At 44.6% G+C, this 23,207-nt stretch overlaps 1 long non-coding RNA gene across 2 annotated transcripts in view; it reads right to left on the reverse strand.

Moving 5' to 3' along the window:
* Positions 1-2,178: 2,178 nt before the first annotated feature.
* The window catches only part of LOC120323809, a 49,566-nt gene continuing 28,537 nt past the window's right edge, over positions 2,179-23,207 (reverse strand). The window contains exons 4-5 of one of the 2 annotated variants that reach the window (XR_005564677.1): positions 13,313-13,426; positions 2,179-5,656 (exon numbers count right to left, since the gene is read on the reverse strand). This is a non-coding gene — a long non-coding RNA (uncharacterized LOC120323809). The remainder of the gene's footprint in view (positions 5,657-13,312; positions 13,427-23,207) is intronic. The other variant, XR_005564675.1, reaches the window with a different exon arrangement.

The following is a 23,207-nucleotide window of genomic DNA, read 5'->3' on the forward strand; positions in this document are numbered from 1 at the left end:
CCAAACTCACTAACTTATGATTCATTCTGCAGTGGCTCATCTGGAAATGGTGCTCCCATGGTGTTGTCACCATTCCCCTCCCATCACCTCCAGAGCACAACAGAAGCTCCCAACCTCCCATAAAAACTATTCCCACACCAAAAATCCAACCTGGTCTCCCACGTATCACCTTTGCACTTGTGCACAACCCTCCTTTTGCTTTTTCAGTGTCATTTTTCCCTCAAAAATACAGTTGCTTTCTCCAGCCTCCATCCCTTGGTGATGTTTCTGTTCCAGAAGACCCCGTTTTTCCCAGTGCTGTTCCAGGGCTCTGCAGGATGGCTGGTTTTTAATCAGCCTGGAAGTCACTTGGGTCTCTTCCTGCCTAGCCCAGATTTACTTTAGGATTTTCAGTTTTGATGAAAGCACAAGTGGGAAAGAGCAAAGCTTCTGCTCCCTTTGTAATTAATCACAGGTTAAAGTGCTGTATGAATTATAAAGGCCTCAGGAGAGGCATCACCAGCTGAATTTCCAGCAAAGCACACAACTTAAGACATATTTTGCTTTGTGTATTTGGTTAATAGAAGAATTAGTCACTGAGCTGGAGACTTTTTAATTCTTTTTTTTCAAAGCTTGCTCATCTGTGGCAGATGATTTTCTAACATGAGCTCTACCTTTGTAGAATATCTGAAATTGTGTGAGTTTATTCCTCATGGCAACTTGGAGAGCTACAGCAGAAAATTCAAATATCATTTGATTTCTCAAACCAAAGACTCAGAGGTTTTTTTGACAGGGAGGTGGGTGGGACAGTCACTCAGCACATTCATTTCCAGGGAAGCAGATGGGTAAGGGGAGAAATACGGCCTGTCTTGCAAATTTATCAACAAATATCACCACAGCTTTTAGCATCCTTCCCTGCTATGACTCCAGACTTATCTCATTGTTCACACCACAGTCAGAGACAGTTGGTTAATACATATCCCCAACACAAGCAATCCTTCAGAAGGTGTCAAAAGGCCCCAGATGTGCCCGTTTCACAGAGCCCAATGAGACTGTCTTTGTTTCCTTTCTTATGAAGTACTTTGAGATTCAAATAAAAGTGGGAAAAAATCACTTTGAAGGATAACTCACTTCACTAATAGTTTATTGCATTATAAGTAATAGGAACAAAAGAAGAATCCCAGGATGGTTTGGGTGGGAAGGGACCCGAAGTCCCACCCCCTGCCATGGGCAGGGACACCTCCCACTAGCCCAGGTTGCTCCAAGCCCCGTCCAACCTGGCCTTGGACACTTCCAGGGATCCAGGGGCAGCCACAGCTTCTCTGGGCAACCTGGGCCAGGGCCTCCCCACCCTCACAGCCAAAAATTCCTTCCCAATATCCCATCTATCCCTGCCCTCTGGCAGTTGGAAGCCATTCCCTATGTCCTGTCCCTCCATCCCTTGTCCATATTCTTTCTCCATCTTTCCTGTAGCCCCTTCAGGCCCTGCAAGGCCACAATCAGGTCACCCCAAAGCTTCTCCTCTCCAGGCTGAACAATCCCAACTCTCTCCCCTTTCTTCCCAGCAGAGCTGCTCCACCCTCTGCTCTCCAGCAGCTCCATGTCCTTGCTGTGCTGTTCCCCAGGGCTGGAGCAGCTCTGCAGGGGGGTCTCAGCTGAGGGGCAGAGGGGCAGAATCCCCCCCTGCCCTGCTGCCCACGCTGGGGGATCAGCCCAGGGCACAGGGGGGTCTGGGCTGGGCCATGTCCAGCCTCTGCCCCACCAGCACCCCCAGGGCCTTCTCTAATCCAGCCTTAGATTGTTCTCTGGGCAAAACATCCTCGGCTCTGTTTCTTCAGAGTAACAGCAGCAAAACGTGTCCCTTTAGCGAATTTAATGTGGAAAACTAAACTCCCAGCAGCTCTGTGGAAAAATACACCACCTACCCTCTGGCTTCTTAAAAAATGCCAGCCAGAATTGATGTAAAGGCTCCAATCTGCCAGTTTGTTCTCTGATGTATTCAAAACCATTTTAGAATACCTGGTTGCTGCAAGAAAATTAATCTGATTGTGTAGCTACAGGTTCAAAGATACAAATTAAAAACTTCCAAGAATACAAACATTTCCAAAAACTGTTCAGGAAGAGAGAAAACTCTCCCGTGATTTATGCATTATATTTTTATTACCAATACACAATAATTGTTGTCCTTTCTTTCCTCTTTCTTATCTCCAACAGCTTTTTTTTTTCTTTAATTAGACTTTCTTCTCAATTTGCTTTAAAACACAGAGAAGGTACAAACACTGGCAATAATATTTGAATGGACTTTCAAACAGCATGAAATGCAGAAATATGAATTACTTCATCTTTCAATTGCCTGTAACAAAATGCTACTTTTTCTATAGATTGGTTAATGTGTGGTTTACTAAAGGAATTCAAGAGATAATCTTAATTCAGCAATACCAGGTCAGGTCCCAGGGCTTTAAGGTTGCTTAATGAGGTTAAATAAAAGGGAATGTAAAACAGCTCTGACTACATCTGAAATTTCCAAGTAGCTGCAGACATACTTAGTGGAAAAACTTGGGCCCCAGTGTATGCCAATAAATCTATTTTCTTTTCAAGAAAAAAAATTAAGGAACATTAAAAGGCCATCAATCACACTTTTCTTAACAGAGCGTTAGAGAGTGACAATTAAAGATGCCCCGTTGCACTGTAGCACAGCTTAAATCATGTTTCAGAGTCTGAGCCAGTATCTGAGAATGTTATTAAAGTTATTTCTTCGTTGCATTATTAAAATCTAAGATTAGAAAGAAATTTTTTAGCTTTTCACGCTGGTGAAATGATCTTCTTGACACTTTCTTCAGCTTCAGAAAAAGAACAAAACCACTGTCCCAGTAGTTCCCTTTAGGGTGGTGTGGGTATCCCAGCGTGGGTATCCCAGTTCCCAAGTTATTTGCTTTTTGTATAAACACGTGTCTTCCATTTATCTCCCTTTAAATCCTGTTTTCCTACCCAGTGAGGAGCATTTGAAAGCATCTTTCCAGCAAGACTTTCAGAGGAAGGGGATTATTTCCAGTTCATTTCCGTGGGTGGCACCGAGCCACGTGCCAGGTTGAAAAGCTTTGTTTCTGTTTGGCTTCTTTCTCTCTCCAAAACCTTAAAACCTAAAATCGATCTGTAGATTTGTGCACTCCTGGAAAGGCAGGAGTTGTACAAACTCCTCCCTGGAGATTCCAGCAAGGCCAGACCACCTCTCAATCCTGCTTTTCATGGCCCAGGCAGAGGAGACTACACTGGGATGGTCTCCCGGGAGGACGTGATGCTGGACAGGATCCTGGGGGAAGGATTCTTGGGAGAGGTCTACAAGGGAACCCACACCACCCCTGTGAGCTTCCCAACTTCTCCTTTCCCTCTTACATGTCTGGGAGGGATTTGGGATAACACATTCCCACTTTTCCCTTCTCCACGCAGAAAGGCGAGCGGATCAACGTGGCCATGGCGACCTGCAAGAAAGATTGCAGCCTGGAAAGAAAGGATAAATTCCCGAGTGAAACAGGTATCCCAGGAATCCTGCTGCCCTTTTTTTAGGGATCAGAGCCTCAGCTTCCCCGGGGATCATCCAGGAGGTAAGAGGGAAAATAGTGGGGGCCTGGTAGTGTTCCAAGTTCTCCAGAGCCTCTTAATTTGGGATTTACAATTGCTTGGAGGGAGGAGCTTAGTCTTCCTCATAACTCATCCTCCTTAGCAAACACTTCAGTCTCATTAGACTGAGACACCTTGTCCTGGCTCTGGAAAAGCAGCCCTTGGAATGCAGGATAGAGGAGAAGGGAGTTGGTCCGTGCCCTCCCACCTGGGACAGGTTCTCCAAAACACCTGGATTATGGGAGGGATGGATATTGGAAGAGGGGAAGCACAAGGGTGTAACAGAGCTGTGTCTGCAGCCCTGGGCTGGAAAACCCAAGCAAGGGACATCTTGGAGCAGAGGCACCTGGATGGGGATCGTCCAAGTTTTTGGGAAGCTTTTGGAGTCTGTGGTGAGGTCTGGGCTGGCTAATTATAAACCAAGTTGGTTTAGATATCCATGATTATTTAGGAACACCAGACAATGTTCAAGAAGCGTCCAAGGCCAGGTTGGACAGGGCTTGGAGCAACCTGGGCTAGTGGAAGGTGTCCCTGTCCATGACAGGGGGTGGAACTGGATGGGCTTTAAGGTCCTTCCAACCCAAACCATCCCAGGATTCTATGTTCCAATGGATGTTGTAGGCACACCCTCAGTTTCCTTTGATGCCTAAATGCCATTTAGATGAATGAAAGCTCCTTTATGACTCATATTTGTGGGCCACACCAAGATGAATGATTAATGCAAGTAGTGAAGGTCATCTTGTAAAAGCAATGACTGCAGTTTATCCTTTTATTGTGGGCAATTCCATGTAAATTCTGTTGGATGAGTCTATTTTTTTCCAGAAGGAATAAATGTTTCTGGTTGCATTCCCTCCCAGGCAGTGAGACCAGAACAATGATGTCTCAGACTCAAACCTCCAGCTCCAAGGCAGAGCTATTTCCCTTTACAAAAGTATCCCTGGACAGACTAAGTCCAGCTCCTGTTAGTCCTGCTCACCCATCTCCCAAGGGCCACACTGGGAATCGTGTTTCCTAAAGACTGGCAGGAAAACAGGGTTGGAGAGGGAACTTGGAAAACTCCAGCTTTTCCAATATATCCCATCTCTTAATCTTCCTAATAAACCCAGGTATTCCTAATACCTAATCTTCCTAATCCTATTCTTCCTAATAAGACCAGGTATTCCTGGGCCTTCTGCTCTGCATTTCCAGCCCAACCTGGACCTTGTACTTACCAGAGAAACACAAATAAATGGAATTTGTAAATTCTTAAAAGTGTGTTTTATCTCTAGAAGATGTCCAGCAATATAAGAAAAGCCAAATATCCCAGCAAGTTATATCACCATTTGTCTTCTGGAACAGTAGTTTTCTTCTTGAAGTAGTTTTCCACCAAGAAGTCTGTAAAATTTTCTCTAATCATGTTTTTATTTGGTTTTTTAGGAGCCGCTCTTTTCCACCTGCTTCCATTTTAATGTGTCCTCAATATCAGTTATTTTTACTTTGGCAAATAACTAGGATGAACAACAACCCTCCCTTTCACAAACAAAAATATGATATTGCTAGTGGAAGAAAACAGAGAAAATTGCCAGAGAAATCAAATCCCAGCAAGTGTTTTCATTTGTCAAATGCGCTCAGCAAGAAGGTCCTCAGCAAAGAAAACACAATCCATAAAGCCAGCATCAATTAGCTCAGAGTGGAGGCACCAGGCTGCATTTGGCCTTAATTTTTGCATATTGGAAAATGATGATTACACCCATTCAATCAACAGGGAAGCCGTGAATCCATATAAACACCAAGAATCTCCAGCTCTCGCTGGGCATTGTGGATATCCAGGAAATTCTTCAGCCTCTGAGCTGAAACAAGAGCCTGAATTAACCTGGCGTTTCTGGAAAACAAAGGAGGTAAATCCTTGTTAACTGTGTTTTAGTTCCTTGTAAAGGTGTGTCCTTCATGACCTCATGTCCCCCAGTTAGTTCAGGCTCTGAAAAATGCACTTTTCTTCATCCCAGCCTTGAGTTTTCCAGTGCAAGCTGGTGCTGGTTCAGGCTCTTTCCTTCCCTTAAAACAAGTACAGCAGCCAGGCCTGAGAAATAAGGAAGAAATTGTGAGTAAAATGCATGTTTTCAATCCCAGATATCTCTAATTACCTGCTTAAGGCCACATTCCTGACTTCACACCCAGGAAAAATAATTAGTAAGATGGCCAAATCCGTAATTAAAATTCATGCACGTAGTATGTGCAACTGGAGAGCTTAAAATACTACTGTTTTACTACATAGACTTGTGCAGAAAATGGGATTTATTTGGAATTCTTCAGTTCCCATCAACAATCAACAAAAAATTACATGAAATAAAGGAAAAAGGGAAGGAAACTGTTGGCACTGAAAAGAAGACATTAGGAAAAGATGAGACTAAGAGTGGAAATCACAAGAATTAGGGACTTGTTTATTTATATAAATTCATGGAAATTGATGAAAAAAGCCCAAACCCTGAAGCAAACCAAGAAAAAATAAACCAACCAACCAAAAAACAAAAACCCCCAACCAACAAACAAAAATCCCACTCAAAACATAGTAACATAAAATAAAATTAAATTAAAATAACCGTAACTAATAATAATAAAAAATAAACCCTAAACAGAAAGCTCAGAATTTCAGTAGATTTTGAGAATTTTTTTCTCAAAATTAAGTTAAAAATCAGGGACTTTAGCAATCCCTTACTAGTCCTGTCAGAGCACACCTTCATCCTCACTGCCCAGCCCCTTTCTGGCCATCAGGGCACACTGCTGGCTCTCACTCCAAAACAGAGGTTATTTCTATCTAAAACAGAATAAGAACATCTACAATAGATGAAGGACAATGAAAAGCAATTCCTGATTTTCCCACCATCCGTTCAGCACCACTGGAGGCACAGGCTGCCATTGAAACACTGAGACTCCTGAGGTGCATCCTGTGCAGAAACGTTTCAGTGCCACTGTTTCCTGGAGAGGTTTACTAATGCACCAGCAATGAGCGTGGTAATCCACTTCACACTGACCTGCAGATCCAATTAATTTGCAGCTAATGGAACTCTGTGTTCAAAGGAATTCTGAGTATTACTTGGAATTCCCAAATGATGCTGTCAGCCAGCTGTCTTGGAAGGGCTGATAAGCAGCGTTAGCACGGGGCTACTGGTGGGGCATAATTGTACTTTGTTCTTTGCCTCTAACATTCTGCCCGTGTTTTGCACAGAAATTGTATTTCATGTTTCTTAAAAGGACTTGGGGGTGTTTTTTTCCCTTTGTTAGAGAGGCCTTTGTGCTCACAGAATCACAGAACCACTGAGGGTGGAAAAGACCTCTGAGATCATCCAGTCCAACCTTCGACCCAACCCCACCTTGTCACCCAGACCATGGCACTGATGCCACATCCAGGCTCTGCTTAAACACCTCCAGGGATGGGCATTCCACCCCCTCCCTGGGCAGCCCATTCCAAGGGCTGATCCCTCTCTCTGGGAAGAACTTCTTCCTGATTCCAACCTAAACCTCCCCTGGCACAGCTTGGGACTGTGCCCTCTTGTCCTACTGCTGGTTCCTGGCAGCAGAGCCCAATCCTCCCCCACTCCCTCTCCTGTCAGGGAGTTGCAGAGAGTTAGAAGGTCTCCCCTGAGCCTCCTCCTCTCCAGGCTGAGCCCCCCCAGCTCCCTCAGCCTCTCCTCACAGGAATTGTGCTCCAGACCCTTCCTCAGCTTCATTGCCCTTCTCCTCATGGGAGATTTACCCAAAGGAAAGCTTTTCCAAGCAGGAAACCTTGCAGTCCTGGAGCTGCATATTTTAAACTGGTTCCCAAGTATTCAAGTCTTTGTAAATCCATGGACTTCAGCAGAACTGAGCAGAGTAATGCCAGCTATGAATCTGGCTGTTCTCTGGTTAAGCACTTTCCAGGCATTGAAATCCTTTCAAATGTAAGTCATCCAGGTGATGTTTGCCCACATACAAATCAATTAAGACGTGAAAGGTTGTATGCAGGAGTGGGGATGGGAGGGGAGCAAGGGGGAGGAGAAAGGAATATTTCTTTTTTTAATTTTCCAGGTGGTTTTTTTCCCTCCAGGGTGTCCTGTCTTCGGTGCACCTCGTTCTGTGTGCCCAGAGCTACCCATTCTGGAACACTAACTCTGTCATTAAGGGTTCATCAGGATTTATAGCCCACAGCCTTAAGGTTGGATTAATTGTATATGGGAGTTTGCAACCTGGGCTCCTTCTAGGAGAAATTCCCTTTGTTAGGCTCTGGTAGAGCTACAGTTTGAACCATCATTCCATAATCTTCCTAGTGACGTGACTGGTTTATTTTTATTTTAAATTTATTTTTTTTCTGAAAGAAGTTGCCAATGAAAGGTATTTTAAAAATCCACTTTCCACATTCGGATTATGAAAAAAACCCAGAACTATGTATTCTTATAAATCACTGATGTCACTGAATCTTGCCTGAAATGTTTATTGTCAAGTGATGACTCCATTCTGTTTTTTCACTTCCAACCTCAAAATAAGAACTAGTTTTGTCTTCACTGTTAATTCCAGGATCACCTTCATCAGAGCCAAAACGTTTCTGTTCTGAAGGCTTAACTGGGCTAAAAGCACAAGCAGAATCATCAATATTCTTCCAGCCATTATCAAGACTCATGGAAGTTTTCAACATTAAATACTCTTAACTGGAAATATTCCACAAGAACTTCACTAAATGGACTGACACTGCTACCAGCATGAACAGAATGAGCTATTTACCAGTAAAATATCAATGGGTGAACTGATTTTGTGTACAAAAATGAAAATCAAAGGGTTCCCCCAGGATTATAATTTTTTCTGTCAAAACAATTATAAAAAGAGTGATATTTCATGTCTAATCAGAGTTTGGAAATGCATTGAAATGTAGAAAAAAATGGTTGTAAGAAAAAAAGTAGATCCAGGAGTAATCTGAGTTGAATAATGAGGCTCAGAGTTTCATAAGAAAGCAATTTTCCTGCCAGGTATGGACTATTCCCGACTTAGACCCAAAATCAGGAAAACAGGATTCCAAAGCTTAGCTTGTAACTAAACTGCACACAGCTGCTCACTCTCTACAGTCAGGCAAAAGGACTATAACTAGGAATAAATATTTGCTCTGTATCACATGAATCTGGCTTATGGCTCTTTCACTGACAATGTAAGAATAAGTGAGATTTTCCATTATTATTTGCTTGCAATTTTACTTATCCATCATAAATTGGCTCCTGAGCCCATAAATCTCTTGCCTGATAATAATATTTTTTCAGGAGATACTCTCCTAAGATCATATTTAGTGAGATATTACCCACAAACACTGCAAAATAGACAAAAATAAAACCCCAACAGGTATAATAATTGTCTGGGGGAAAATAGCACAGAACTCAAAAAAGGCATTTATTTAGAAGCTACAGAATTCCCAATTTTTAACACTAAAATCACAGCTGAAAATTAACAGAGCATTGAAACAAATTTTAAGTTCAATTTCCCTGGCTTTCCTTTCTCTGTCCCATAAAAATTAATGTAAGGACATGAGGGACATGAGGAAAGATGAAGGAAGAATTACAAAGGAAGAATTATAAAAGTGGGTTTGTTTTAGAGGTGCTTATGTCACAAATGAAGAATTTTCTTTTTCTCTGTCATACTTCTAACCTGGCTCTGAAAAACTAGAGACGTGCTAAAGGAGGGCCAGATAAAGGGGGGAAAAAAATCCCGGAGGTTTCAGGTTTATCTTGCAGAGAACTTACTCAACCAAAAAGGCAGAGGAATCAAATCCCAGTCCTTTGCTCCGTGCCCTTGATACTGATTGGGCTCACACGAATCTCCTTCATTCCTCAGGATTCCTGTGAATTCCAGCTCAGTCCTGGTTTTATAAAAAGGCACTGCTAACCCTGACAGCAGCAGAGAAAAGCTTGGAAATGTGACCCAAGTGAATCCTGAAGTGTTCAGGATCTAATGAAGAATAAAAGAGCCCAGCATGTTTATTAGATTCCATCATTCTCCAACACTTGGGCTCAGCAATATCAGAACCATAAAAACAGCATTCACAGAGCTGATGGAAAAAGGAGGGAGATTATTTTATGGGAAGGTGAGGACCTTCCCAGGTTCAGGTACCTCCTCAGCCACCTCCTCACACATCCAGTTCTCTCAGTGGGAGTCAAACACAGGGACAGATTTCAGAGTGTTGCCCAAAATCATGAACTTCCCTGCCCCAGTGCACACTCCTGTCAGTGTGAAGGACTCTCCTGATGGTTATGACAGACTGAAGACTCTTGTACTAGTTTGGGAATCATTCACTGCCTGTGCAGTTTATCCTTTCCTTCCCCTCAAGCTCTTTGCAAAGACAGTTTTCGTTCTGCTGAGCAGGACTTAGAATGTCAGACTTCTCATTTAAAATGCCATTTCCTTTCCCCCAGTATTCACAAACTCATATTCCACAGTCATCTTACTGACCAAGGACTGTGTTTTATTGCACCCTGAACATGTGCAACGAGGCCTGGAGTGTGGAGAGCACCTCGAGGGGATTTTTAAAGTAACGTGTGATTAATGCCAAGCAGAGTGTCCCTCTGCCCCTCAGACCCAGCACTACTCACCTGTAATCATTGCTGCTTTTGTTTTATCTCTGCATCTCCTGGCTATGTCTGGGAACGTGAAATTCCCACAGCAGCCTGTTGGGAGAGACTGTTCCTTTCTGCTCAGGATTGTACCCACCAAAGGCTTGAGCAGGTCACGCACACCCAGAGGAGCACCTGGAGCTGATGTTGCTCCTCCAAACCCACGAGTCACACATTACACGTTGTAAAAACATCATAACACTGCTTTAAATTCTGGGAGCGTCTCCACTCAGAGAAGCACTTGCTGATCTCGAAGGAGTTCTGAGAGCCATAATTATTGCAATTGTCTGAGGGCGTCTGTCTCAGGAGCTCTGCAGCCTCTGCAGCACCATTTCCTGGCCAACAGCACCACCTACCTCTAATAACCCAGCACCTTGTGCTTCACTGCTGCTTTCTACAAACCTCATAGCGGTTATGTTGCTGCAAGGTCTCTGCTGTGTGTAAACCAAATTTTGGAAACCTAGAGCCAAGTTTTTCAATTTTTATCGCTCATAAAGCGCCCCAAAAATGGCCAGTACAGTGTGGAGCTCTGAGCCTTCACTGGGAAACTGGCACTGCAAACCCCACAGGTGGAAAACAAGGACAAGCAGAGTAAAGAGGAGTCCTGGTTACCTTTTTTTGTGTCACAGAATCATAGAATTGGGAAAGGCACCTTCTAAAGGTCCTAGAATCCAACCCCCTGCAATGAGCAGGGACATCTTCAACTCGCTCAGGCTGCTTAATGATTGAAAGGAATGTGGTCCTTTTGAAGAAATAAAGCAGATTTTTAGCACTGAACTGAAAAACCCTGCATTTATCCTCCTGTTAATTTGTACTGAAATCTTGGTTACTCAAACAGAAGTGGTTTGTGAGTGGTTCTGGAGCCTGCCCTAGTAGGAGTACAGAAAGATGTTTGTGTCAGAAGGCACAGATTTGTGTCAGAACTTGTTAATTCCTTGGACTAATTTGATTCATAGGATTAATTTGTTAGTAAATTAGTTGGATTTTTCTTTCAGAATATCTCTGTCTGCAACAATGAGCAAGGGACATTCGTTGGGGGAAACTCCCACGTTGATCTTTAGGATGCAGATGCCCCAAAAAAACAGTTGCAAAGAAGCTGCAGGGCAATAACCACAGTGATAAAAACTTCAGCAGTACCTCTGGGTGGGATTGATGGCTGGATTGAGACTCCCAGGGACCTGGGATTGTAGTTGGGGTGTCAGTGTGTGCTGCAGCCTGAGGTGACCACATGGCCCAGGCCCTCAGGAAAATGCAGATGAGACTCTCAGTTATATCAGACCTCCCTCCATGGGACATGGGAACCAGTACAGACAAAAATTTCTTGATGTGATTAGCTGGAAAACGGTACAAAATACCCACAGGGAGTGCTGAAAGAAATCCTGCAGACATGGGATATCCATAGTATCTCCAGATCATATGATGCTTAAATATTCATTGTACAAAATCCTTCTGTTCTACTGTGTAATCATGTGCTTGCAGAGCACTTTGCAGGGTTGGAAGAACAAGAGTTCTGGGCTTTGCCTTATTATTGCCTTTTCTTAATAGTGGAGATGCTGGAAGAAGCCACAGCTCCTTTGCTCCTCCATCTCTTCAAAGATCAATAGGAAAACATAGGAGAGCAGCACGAATACATATTCCCAGTGTCCTACTGGAAATCGGTGACATCAGTGAACTTTGGCTTAGCAAAGCAGACAGGTGGGAAAGCCTGAACAAAAGCACTTGTGAGTACATTTAGTGAGGCTGAACTCCTGCCCAAAATTCACTGCAGTGTCTGTAAATAAATAAATAAACACATGAAAGCTGAATTCTGATTATCAATCTCATTAACAGTCTTTTATTCCCACTGTTCCACCACCCAGATTGCTGTCATGGCTTAGAAACCTGACCCAGGAACTAGTACAGAAAATCCAGTCCTGTCCCTTGCCCTCTGTTTGCTTTTTAGATATCACTGCACTTCCCAGCCTGCAAAAAGAGTAAATGACAAACGGACAGAACCAAAATCTCTTCATGTTGCCACCCGTGTTCGCAGGAGTGAGAGATCCAGAGTCCCCTCAGAACTCTGAACTGCCTTCTCCAAGTTACCCTTAGAACCAGAAAGAGGCCTTTTAACCTCAAAATTAGGTCATACTCAACCTTTCTTAAAATACAGAAAATATAAATGGCAGAGAAAGCAACTAAAAGAGTTGGTAGAAAACTATCCCACTTCCTTCTGTCTCCTGCAGGATGAGACCTTCCCTTCAGGGTCTCCATCAGCCCTGTGGCTCAGAATCTCACAAACCTGGATGTACCAACCCTGAAGAATCCTTCTGATCACTCAGAAAAATCATTTCTACCTTCTTTCCTCAAGCCTGGCTTTGCATTTGCTCCAGAGCCTTTTCTAGAAAGTACAGGGATTTAAGTGCCTAGATGTTCTTATTTTTAAAGAATATTCTTGAAAAATACATTAAAAAAAATTCGTAGGGTCCTTTTTTGAAAATCAGATTCTGAAATATAAATTAGCACGAGGATTTAAATTGCCATAAATTAGAGGATTATAACAGGATGAAGCTAAATATCTGAATGCCTTTAAAACAGTGGCCCTTGCTGTGAAACCAGGAGCTCTCAGCACCTCCCAGGACTGATGTGGGGCAGTCTGACAGCACACACACACACACATCAGATCTCACCCAGGTATTTTTAGAAAGCTCACATTATTTTTTTTGCTGAGTGACAGGAAGAACCTAAAACACCCTGTGTGGTTGCCTCGAAGAATCTTTCAGCCCCTTTTCTGCATCATGATTATTGCACATCATAAGGAAAGGCTGGGAAACCTGATTAAATATTTTATACCTCAGTCCTTTTTAGTCTGAATGCTTTAACTACTCAAAATGAGCGAGGAGGGTTTGCCTGGAGGAGGGAGCAGAGCCTGACTCACATTCTCTCGCCTCCAGCTCCCACCCTGAGTTTTCCTTTTGAACCAGCACAACCTTCTTTAAATAGGTGCTGTCCCTCCCCCACTGCTGTGGCCTTGGACTTCAGGTAATTCTCTGATTTCCAGCCCCAAGAGAGAGGTTCCAGTGATGGCCTGTTATGGGAGGAGACCTGCAGGAGGAAAAACCTTCTGCACCCACCTGTTGCCTCCTCAGATGGAGAAATCAGGGTAAGAAAGGCAGAGTCTCCTTCCTCCAGCTGCTCCTTTCTGTGGCACTGGAGCACATATTTCTGTTCCAGGTATTCATGGTCTCCTTAATCACAACCAACATGGAATGATTAAGCTTGGAAAAACCCCTCTAAGACCATCAAGCCTGACCACTAACCCAGCACCACCCTGTTAGCACTAAACCATGTCCCCACGTGCCACATCCACATGTTTATGGAACACTTCCAGGCATGAAGTGGGGACTTCATCCTGTTCCCACTGAGCTCCCTGAAGAACTCCCATCTGGGAGCATCATTTCTCTGGGGATGAGAGTCCTCTCACCTTAAAAAAAAAAAAAAAATTAAAAATTAAACCTTGGACCTCAGTAATTCCCTGATTTCCAGCTGCAAGAGAGGGGTTCCAATGATGGCCTTGATCCTTTGTTGTGGAAGAGAGGAGACCTGCAGGAGGAAAAACCTTCTGCACCCACCTGTTGCCTCCTCAGATGGAAAAATCAGGGTAAGAAAGGCAGAGTCTCCTTCCTCCAGCTGCTCCTTTCTGTGGAGCACATATTTCTGTTCCAGGTATCCATGGTCTCCTTAATCACAACCAACTTGTAATCATGGAATCATTAAACTTGGAAAAAACCCTCTAAGGTCATCAAGCCCAACCACCACGTAACCACTAAACCATGTCCCCAAGTGCCACATCCATGTGTTTACTGAACATTTCCAGAGATGAAGTGGGGACTTCATGCCATTCCCACTGAGCTCCCTAAAGAATTTCCACCTGGGAGCATCATTTCCCTGTTTATGAGAGTCCTCTCACCTCAAAAAAAAAAAATTTAAAAATTAAATTAAAAAATTAAAATTAAAAATAAAAAAGTCCCCAAACCTGAAGGTAAAGTTGCTCATAATTTAAGCACTGGAGGGAGAGAAGCCATCTATCTGTTAATGCAGCTGCCAAAGTATATTGGAGACATTTTAATGTGGCAAAGCATTTATTGTAATGAAGCACAGCCAGCATTCCCAGTGAAAAACAGGGAGAAGGAGAAATCTGACAAGCAGGAAAAGCTTGGGAAGAGGCTGCACTGCTTGGGGAGTTATTTATTTAAATTTCCAGCCACAGAGACACAGTTTGGAGGTGGGGAGAGCAGCACTTATTGATTCAGTGGTGAAGCAGTGGCAGGTGGGATGTGACAGGGAAGGGAGATGCCACCTTTCCCCCAGGATCCCTGAAATACAGCTCTTTCTTCCCTTGCAAAAAGGTTTTATTAAAGCCTTCTTTAAAGTAATGACAGCTGTTACACAAATCAGCAGCCTTTGCTTCTTAGCAAAATGCCAGAGCCTGGTCTAACAGCACAAAATAAAATCTAAAAAAACCTAAAAGACGTAATACAGAAGGGTGTAAACGTCCAGCAATGTGAAAAAAAAAAAAGATAAACCTGATTTTCTGCTGTTATTAAGGCACTGGGAAAGGTACAGCAGCAATTTTAGTATAATAGATATAAATACTATGGATATTTTTCCTTACAGCACCCAGAGCTGGACAGGCAAGAGAAATTTCCATTTACCTTTCCCTTGTAAAGTATTTCATCCTAATGTCTGTGACTGGTTAGGAAAATGCTGACAGCTGTAGGCAGAATCTTACAGAGCACCAGAAAAACAACAAAATCTTTTCTCAGGGAGGAGGAGACAAACTGCAGGGACTTCTAGGTAGAGTTTCCCAGTCTGAAGAATTCTCAGCCAGCTACCCTGCCATGGGGCTCTTTCCTTTGCAGGCTGCTCTCATTGCCAAGTCTGGGCAGTTGTAGCACTGAAAAGTGATGATTTATAAAAAATAAAGTCATGTGGGCTCCTGAGAGGACTGAGAAATGCCTGTGTTCTGAGCCACCCCTGGGCACTGGTCTGAGATCACAGAATCCCAGAATCCCAGGATACTTTGGCTTGGAAGGACCTTAAAGCTCATCCCTGCCATGGGCAGGGACACCTTCCACTAGCCCATATTGCTCCAAGCCCCGTCCTTGGACACTTCCAGGGATCCAGGGGCAGCCACAGCTTCTCTGGGCAACCTGTGCCAGGGCCTCCCCACCCTCACAGGGAGGAATTTCTCCCCAGTATCCCATCTAACCCTACTCTCTGTCAGTTTGAAGCCCTTCCTCCTTGTCCTGTCACTCCAGGCCCTTGTCCCCAGTCCCTCTCCAGCTTTCCTGGAGGCTTCACAAGGGTGGGACATCACAGTGCCCTGGGACTCCACCGCACAGCCCACCAGAAATAAGCTGCTCCTCAGCACCCACAGAGCATATTCTGACTATAACTGTGTGATTTCCAGGGTCCCAAAGTATTTTTTATTGCCTTGCAGTGACACAGAATCACAAAATCCCAGGATATGTTGAGCTGGAAGGGACCCACCAGGACCATCCAGTCCAACCCTCAGCTCTGCACAGGCCCATCCCAAGAGTCACCCCCTGTGCCCCAGAGGATCATCCAAACCCTCCTGGAGCTCTGGCAGCCTTGGGGCTGTGCCCACTGCCCTGGGGAGCCTGTTCCAGTGCTTTACAACCCTTTCCATTAAGGAATCTTTCCTAATATCTGGTGTAAACCTCCCCTGGCACAACTTGAGGCTGTTTCCTCTCATCCTGTCTCACCACATCACTTCTGGTGCCCTTTCCAGCAGCAGAGCTTGGACAGGGCACCAGAAAGGCACCACCATCCCAGTGGACATGGATACAAACCAAAGCCTTCTCCATCCTCTTAAATCACCTTTTCTGCTGAAGAAAGAAAAATTCCAAAAGCAAAAGGAGCACCTCAGCCAACATTCCTGTGCTCCTGAGGCAAAATCCTCAAAAATCAGTGTGCTCCCAACACATTTACGCTGCTCCAAGGGAAGCTCCCTCCCTACCTTGCACAAAGCTCTTTTCCCACACGGGTTTTAATTATCTCACACAAATTTCTCCCAGCAGAAAATGGGCTTTGGCACCCCTCGTGCCTCATCTGCAAGGTTGAGCTCAAAGATTTTCGTGTCCTCATCTCCCAGTTACAAGATTTTCAGCAGCAATGACAGCAGTTGCAGTAAATTAGTCTGTTTTTTGATTCAGAATAACCATTCTTACCTGTTAAAAGCATGTCAGTGAAAACCAGCTGCTGATGGGTTCTTTTGTGCCTTATTTCCTAAACTCAGAGAGTATAAGTTTCCATTGTAAAAGTGGAAAATAAGAAAAAAGAAATAAGGAAAAAATAAAAATTTTACTTCCTTAAATTCATACAAAATTCTACCCAAAACAGCTGCCCTGTAACAGAGAGGAGTTTTACTGAAGTGCAAAACTTTACCTCCAAAAGTCACATGTGTGTAGAGGGAAAGCCCCGAGTTTACTTCACAAAATGCTATATTCTGTCTTGAACCACTTACCACTGGGAGGTGTTAAAGGAAAATACTCTTCCCCCTAAAAATTCTGGGAGTAACCTTGGGATGGAGCTCACAGAAGTTACTTGGTGTGACAGGGAGAAAACCTGGAGGCACAACATTCAATCCCCTTAACCTGGCAGGGTGAGCTGGGACCCTGGAGCTCTCTTCTTATTTGGGTTTCTTAGCATTTACAAGGCTTGATGCAAAGGTCATGGAAAAAAAGTATGGAAAATACATTAACACATAAATATTAATTAAAAGTATGGAAAATACATTAACACATAAATATTAATTAAAAGTTGGACTATTAAAGATTGCCTATTCTCCCTTATTGTCACTGCTGGATATTAAAGCACAATTGGGGCTATGCACAAGTGAGAGTGACGATTCTCTTACTCCTAGAATGCCAAAGGAAAAATCTCATGTTGATTCTTAAGTTTGATTTTTTTTTTTTAATGTGCAAAATATTGCAAAATAGTGAAAATTCGTGGGAGAAGAAAGTGAAAAATTGTGACAAACACAATGTTTTCCAACCTAAACGATTCATTCTTTGATTCTGTGTTGTTATGTTACTTAAAACATCATTGGAGATGGAAATTGTTTATCACTGAGAAGGTGCAGCATAATCTCTCCCCATTTACATCTGAGAGGCTCCTGATGGCTTGAAACTGCTGTGGCTGCTCACAAAGAGCTGCCACTGAAAAGCTTCATGGATTTTCTTTGAGAAAGGCAACTGTAAGTTCAGTCTCCATCCCTCAGGGATCAATACTGGCACCAGTATTGCTCGATGAGTTTATTAAGTGACCCGGCTGAGGGGGTGGAGTGATCCATGGCTGGGCAGAGCTGCTGATGTGCTGGCAGCTCTGGCCACTGCTCTGAGAGACCTCAACAGGAGGGAAAAATGGGCCAATATGAGCTGCCTGGAATTCAATAAAGGCAATAAAGGAAAGTGCAAGCTCCTGCCCCAGGGGTGGGATAATCTCACCACGGGCTGAGGGATGACCAGCTGGAGAGAGAAGCAAGAGAAGGACCTGGGGGTTACGGCGGATGCCAAGCTGGACATGAGCCAGTGACGTGTCCTTGCAGCAGAGAAGGTGCCCTGGGCTGCACTGGAGTGTTGCCAGCAGGTCCAGGCAGGGGAACTTCTCCCTCTGCTCAGCACTGGGGAGGCCACACCTGTAGCACATGGCCAGGTAGAGGGGTTTGAGCAGAGCCTGGACAGGGCATCGATGCCATGGGCTGGGTGACCAGGCGGGGTTGGGTCACAGGTTGGACTGGATGATCTCAGAGGTCCTTTCCACCCTCAGTGATGCTGTGAACACAGCAGAGAGAGTCCAGGGAAGGGCCACACCACTCCTGAGGGACACGTGACACCTGCCTGTCGGGGTTGACAGCAAGCCTGTCAGCAGGCTGGCATTTATCAACGAAGCAGTGGACATAAACCAGATTACAGTACACCCCTGACAGGAGGAGAACACAGCAGGCAGAGGAATGTGGGCAACTTTCAGACTGGAAGAAGATGGAGGACAGAAATGGACTTCCTGTACTTTTTACAAGTCAGGATGACTCGACAAAAACTGTGTTTGCTAGTTTGCAACCAATCCTGGTGTGTGTATACATAAAAGTACCAATGGCAGGTTGACATGTGGATGGCCTGGTGGCCTGACCTGTGTGTACCAATGGTAGAGTGATGTGTGTATGGCCTGATCTGTGAAAACACCAACAGAAAGTTGACATGTGTGATATGTGAAAAATATAAATATTTGCAACCTGTTACAATAAAGTGATTGCAGCCTTCTTGTAACCCTGTCCCTGCTTTGAAAGAAGATTTCATGTCGCTCTGCCCGTCCCGACTTTGACAGCGACACCTGCCAGAGCTGCACCGCTCAGCCTGGAGGAGGTTCAGCCACCAGAGAGAGGAGGCCAACAGCTCTCAGCCTCTGCAGCACCAGAGGCGATGGGCACAAGCAGGAACCCAGGAAATGTTTGTTAGACACAGCCACATGTCACCAAAAAACCCAGCACCGTGACCAGCTTCACCAAATCTGTCCTCCCATGGTCACAGAGCATTTCTAAAACCCTTGCTCGTAACTTTTTATACTTTGTCCCTACGTGTCCTTTAAAAATCTGACTTTATGGAGCTAATTTTATAAAATCTACAAAGATGGCATTAAGGTGAAGCTGATCCTTTTAGGAACATTTCTTCCTAATCTTCTGAATAATCTGCCTTTATGACCACAGTAAGAATCCATTCCATCTTTCTCCAGCTGCAAAGCTTATCTAGGAAATTTTTGCCTCAGCTTTTTAACTGAAGGAGTAGATTTGGATATTAACTCCAACCCAAATGATTTCCCAGCTGAAGTGGATGAGCAGCTCCAAGTGCAGCCACCTCTGATTCACCACTTTAACTCTGACCCAGATGTCCCTTAAACACCATCTTTCTTAGTTATACACTGTGGTCCATCCCAGCCCATTTCTACCTGAGCTGAGCCTTGTGAAGAAATGGAAATTAAGCTGAATTTTGGAGAAGGATGATATGAAGTACCCAGCAGTAAAATTAGATCAGGCACCACTCTAAGTCAGGAAGAGCAGCTGAATAACTGGGTTGCAAAAACAATGACATTGTTCCAAAACAGAGAAGGGTTTGTTTGCCACAATTTTTCACTTTTTTTCTCCCATGAATTTTCAGTATTTTGGATACATTTGCACATTAAAAAAATTCAAACTCAAGAATTGACATGAGATTTTTCCTTTGGTATTTTAAGAGTAAGAGAATTGTCACTCTCACTTGTGCATAGCCCCAACTGTGCTTTAATAGCCAGCATTGTGAATAAGGGAGAATAGGCAAAATGTGAGTTTTGTACTTACAAGCAAATTACATTATAGATGAAAAGTTTTTCTGTGCTCAAAATCATACTAAAATTGAGTTTAAAAATTGGATTCTCAATTTAAACTTCCTCTGTTTTTTCAAGACACCCAGAAATATAGACTGTATTAGGAGTAGATATTTCCATTCTGTGACAGAACCAGAAGATTTTAATATGAAAATCAAAAAAACCCAATGTGAGTTAAACTGGTTAAAAGTAGGCATGGTTAAATTAGCCCTGATTTAACACTCTGGCTTTGCACAGTCTTATCTAAAAACCAGTCAAAATACATAGTTATTAATATTTCAGCTTAATTTCGGCTTGTCAGGTGACAGATTCCAGAAGAAGACACAAGTACCTGCTCAGAAGATAAAGACTCAGACCCCACAAAGATGACTCTCCAAATTCCACCCAGCTCTCATTATCCGTGCTCTCCATGTCCCTCTCCCTTCGAAGCTGAGAATACCAATGAGCTCTAATGGTTTGGAAGAATTATTCAGCCTGTTTGGTAAAACTGCCTGCAAGCTACAAAAAGGCTGTGACAAAGTTTTCTAATTAAACAGTTTCATTAAGCAGCAGAACACACCTTTGCAAATCCCAAAGCTGCCAGCTCAGGGCTGATCCTCCTCCCACTGAACTCCAGAGGAGCAGGATCCCTGTATTTACATTTCCCCCTGTTTGGGAGATTGTAGGAATCAATAAGCAAAAGTTATTCTAAGTCTCAAAAAACATGCATTCTCTTTGGGATTCTCTGGGCAAATTACTTATTGATTTTCCTCAGCACATGCTGCTGATTTTCATAGGTCTCGGGTTGTTTGGGGTTTCTTCAGGCACCGTGTCATGTAATCATAAAAATTCTCCTCTGATATTATGGATATCACCCAGATTTCTGCTGTGTTAGAGCCAATATGAACAGGCTGTCTCAGAACACCAGGGTTATAAGGTTAGTGGAATTCCAAGGCATGTGACAATTCCTTCAGGAGAAGAGCCCAGACAGCAATCCAACGGAGGGGGACAGAGCTGGGGTGTGAAGGCAGGGATGGGAGGGAGGAAGGTGAGGCTCCAGGTTGGTCAAGTGTTTTATTGTCCAACCCAAGTACAGAGAGAGGGCTGCAATGTAGTTGTACAGTCACAGAATATTCTGAGTTGGAAGGGACCCAAAAGGATCATGGCCTGTCACAGGACACCCCAAAAATCCCACCCTGTCCCTCAGAGCATTGTCCAAACACTCCTGGAGCTCTGGCAGCCTTGGGGCCATGACCATTCCCTGAGGAGCCTGGGCAGTGCCCAACCACCCTCTGGGGGAAGAACCTTTTCCTGAGATCCAACCTGACCCTGCCCTGGCACAGGTCCCACTCCCTGGGGTCTTCCCCCCACCTCACTCCCTGGAGAAGGGCTCGGAGGGCTGGCAGTGCATGCATGAAGAAAATATCGAGTTTACATAAAAGGCTGCACCAGATGAACTGCAAAAGGAAGCAGAGCAGGCCCACTGCACCATCATCCCACTGCACCATCATCCCGCTGCACCATCATCCCGCTGCACCATCATCCCACTGCACCATCATCCCACTGCACCATCATCCCACTGCACCATCATCCCACTGCACCATCATCCCACTGCACCATCATCCCAAACACCACCATCCCATACACCATCACCCCACTACACCACCATGCCACACAACACCATCCCACACACCACCATCCCACTACACCACCAGCCCATACACCACCAGCCCATACACCATCATCCCAAACACCATCATCCCATACACCACCATCCCACACACCACCATCCCATACACCTCCATCCCATACACCATCGTCCCAAACACCATCATCCCACTACACCATCATCCCACTACACCACCAGCCCATACACCACCAGCCCATACACCACCAGCCCATACACCACCATCCCACTACACCACCAGCCCATACACCATCATCCCAAACACCATCATCCCATACACCACCATCCCATACACCTCCATCCCATACACCTCCATCCCACTACACCACCATCCCATACACCTCCATCCCACACACCATCTCTGGACAAGGCTCGAGCCAGAACTGCTGGAATGCCCCAGAGCAGTGTCCACATTCTGATCTCAACCAAAGCCGAAAGGATTTCCAAACCCCCACATTTTTGAGAAAGTTGACTCCCACCAAAGTGTCCTGCTCGTTGTTGCAGAGGTGAAAGGCCAATATTCCTGTGGTGTGAGCCAGGAAAGCCCCGAGGCTTTCCCTGAGGATGCAGGTCCTGGGCAATTCCCCATCCCTTCAGGAGCAAAGCCCCAGAGCCCTCAGGCCCTCCCTTCTGCCCATCCCTAACAACTGCAGAGTTGTCTGGGACAATTGTCACCCACACTGACAAACTGTCATCCTGTATTCCAAAGACGTGTCATGTGTCTCCATCCAGCCCTTTGACAAGCCCAAGGAAAGCCCTTGGAAAGACTGTCATCAGGGAACTGTACATGAGATAATGTAGTGAGAATGAGAATCACAGTCTGGGAGCCGTGAGCTCTCTAATTAACCTTCCAGGAGAGAGTCTCCTTTTCTCCGTGTGTTCAGAACGAATGGGAACAGCACACAGGTCAGTGGCAACGTCCCCACCAGGCAGGAAAATCTCTGGGACTGGGAAAGAATTTTAAGGCTGTGATGGAGTGGATGTAACAGTTTGCAAGAAAGCCTGTGTGCCAGTGAGAGCAGGATCCATTTTATCAGTGTTACAACTTTCCCCCCCCATTCTTCCAAGTTATGCAAAACACCTATTTTAATTTTCCATAATTCCTCCATGAGGAAAATCTGCCAAGTTTTTGCCGGCGAGGAGATTTGGCCACGTTTAAGGAGTTTTTTTTCACCTTCCTGATCTAAGAGGACAGGAAAAAGACATTTTTTTCCCATATTAACAACCCTCCAGCAACTGTCTGTCCGCTCTCTGCAGATTTCTTCATCTAGAGAGACCTGTCACACGAGGAGAGTTAATGCAGCAGACAGAGACAAGCTGCAGCGGCCCACACACTCACACATATAAATAATATAGAATATGAGATGTTTGTGTGAGCGCAGAGATTTCTGGAGGGCACTTTAATATTTTGTTTGCATCTAAAAGTAAATACAGCTCCTTAAAGAGCTGCCTCAAGGTCCCCAGCTGTCTGTAAATATACAGAGAAAGTGACATTTGCTTCCAAACAGCCAGTAAATTATATATCCAGAACAGAAATCCAGCAGCTCTGCTGCAGTAAAAACTGCAGCCAAAGCTGAGACCTTCTCTGCACCTTGGGGAGCAGGGGGAAGCAGTCCCAGGAGTGATGTGGGAGGCAGGGACTAACCCCACAACACCTTCCCACCGGGGTCTGAACTCTAAATCCGAAGGGACACTGAGCACCCCACATTGTCTGCTGCTACCAGGCCCTTCCCAGGGGTCCCATGGACCCTCCTAGTCCCTCAAAACCCTCTTAGACCTCTCTCAGCCCTACTCCACCCACCCTTAAAGGGGATCTATCTCATCATTATTAAGCTAAAATTTTCCCTGGGCTGCTGAGAAGCCTTGCATGACTCCTTCTGGGTTTCTAGGTTTCAGGGTGGGAGTTGCGGGGTTTTTTGATT

This window comes from Pipra filicauda, unplaced genomic scaffold (genome assembly GCF_003945595.2).
Source record: "Pipra filicauda isolate LSUMZ 115617 unplaced genomic scaffold, ASM394559v2 scaffold347_size1265977_pilon, whole genome shotgun sequence".
NCBI lineage: Eukaryota > Metazoa > Chordata > Aves > Passeriformes > Pipridae > Pipra > Pipra filicauda.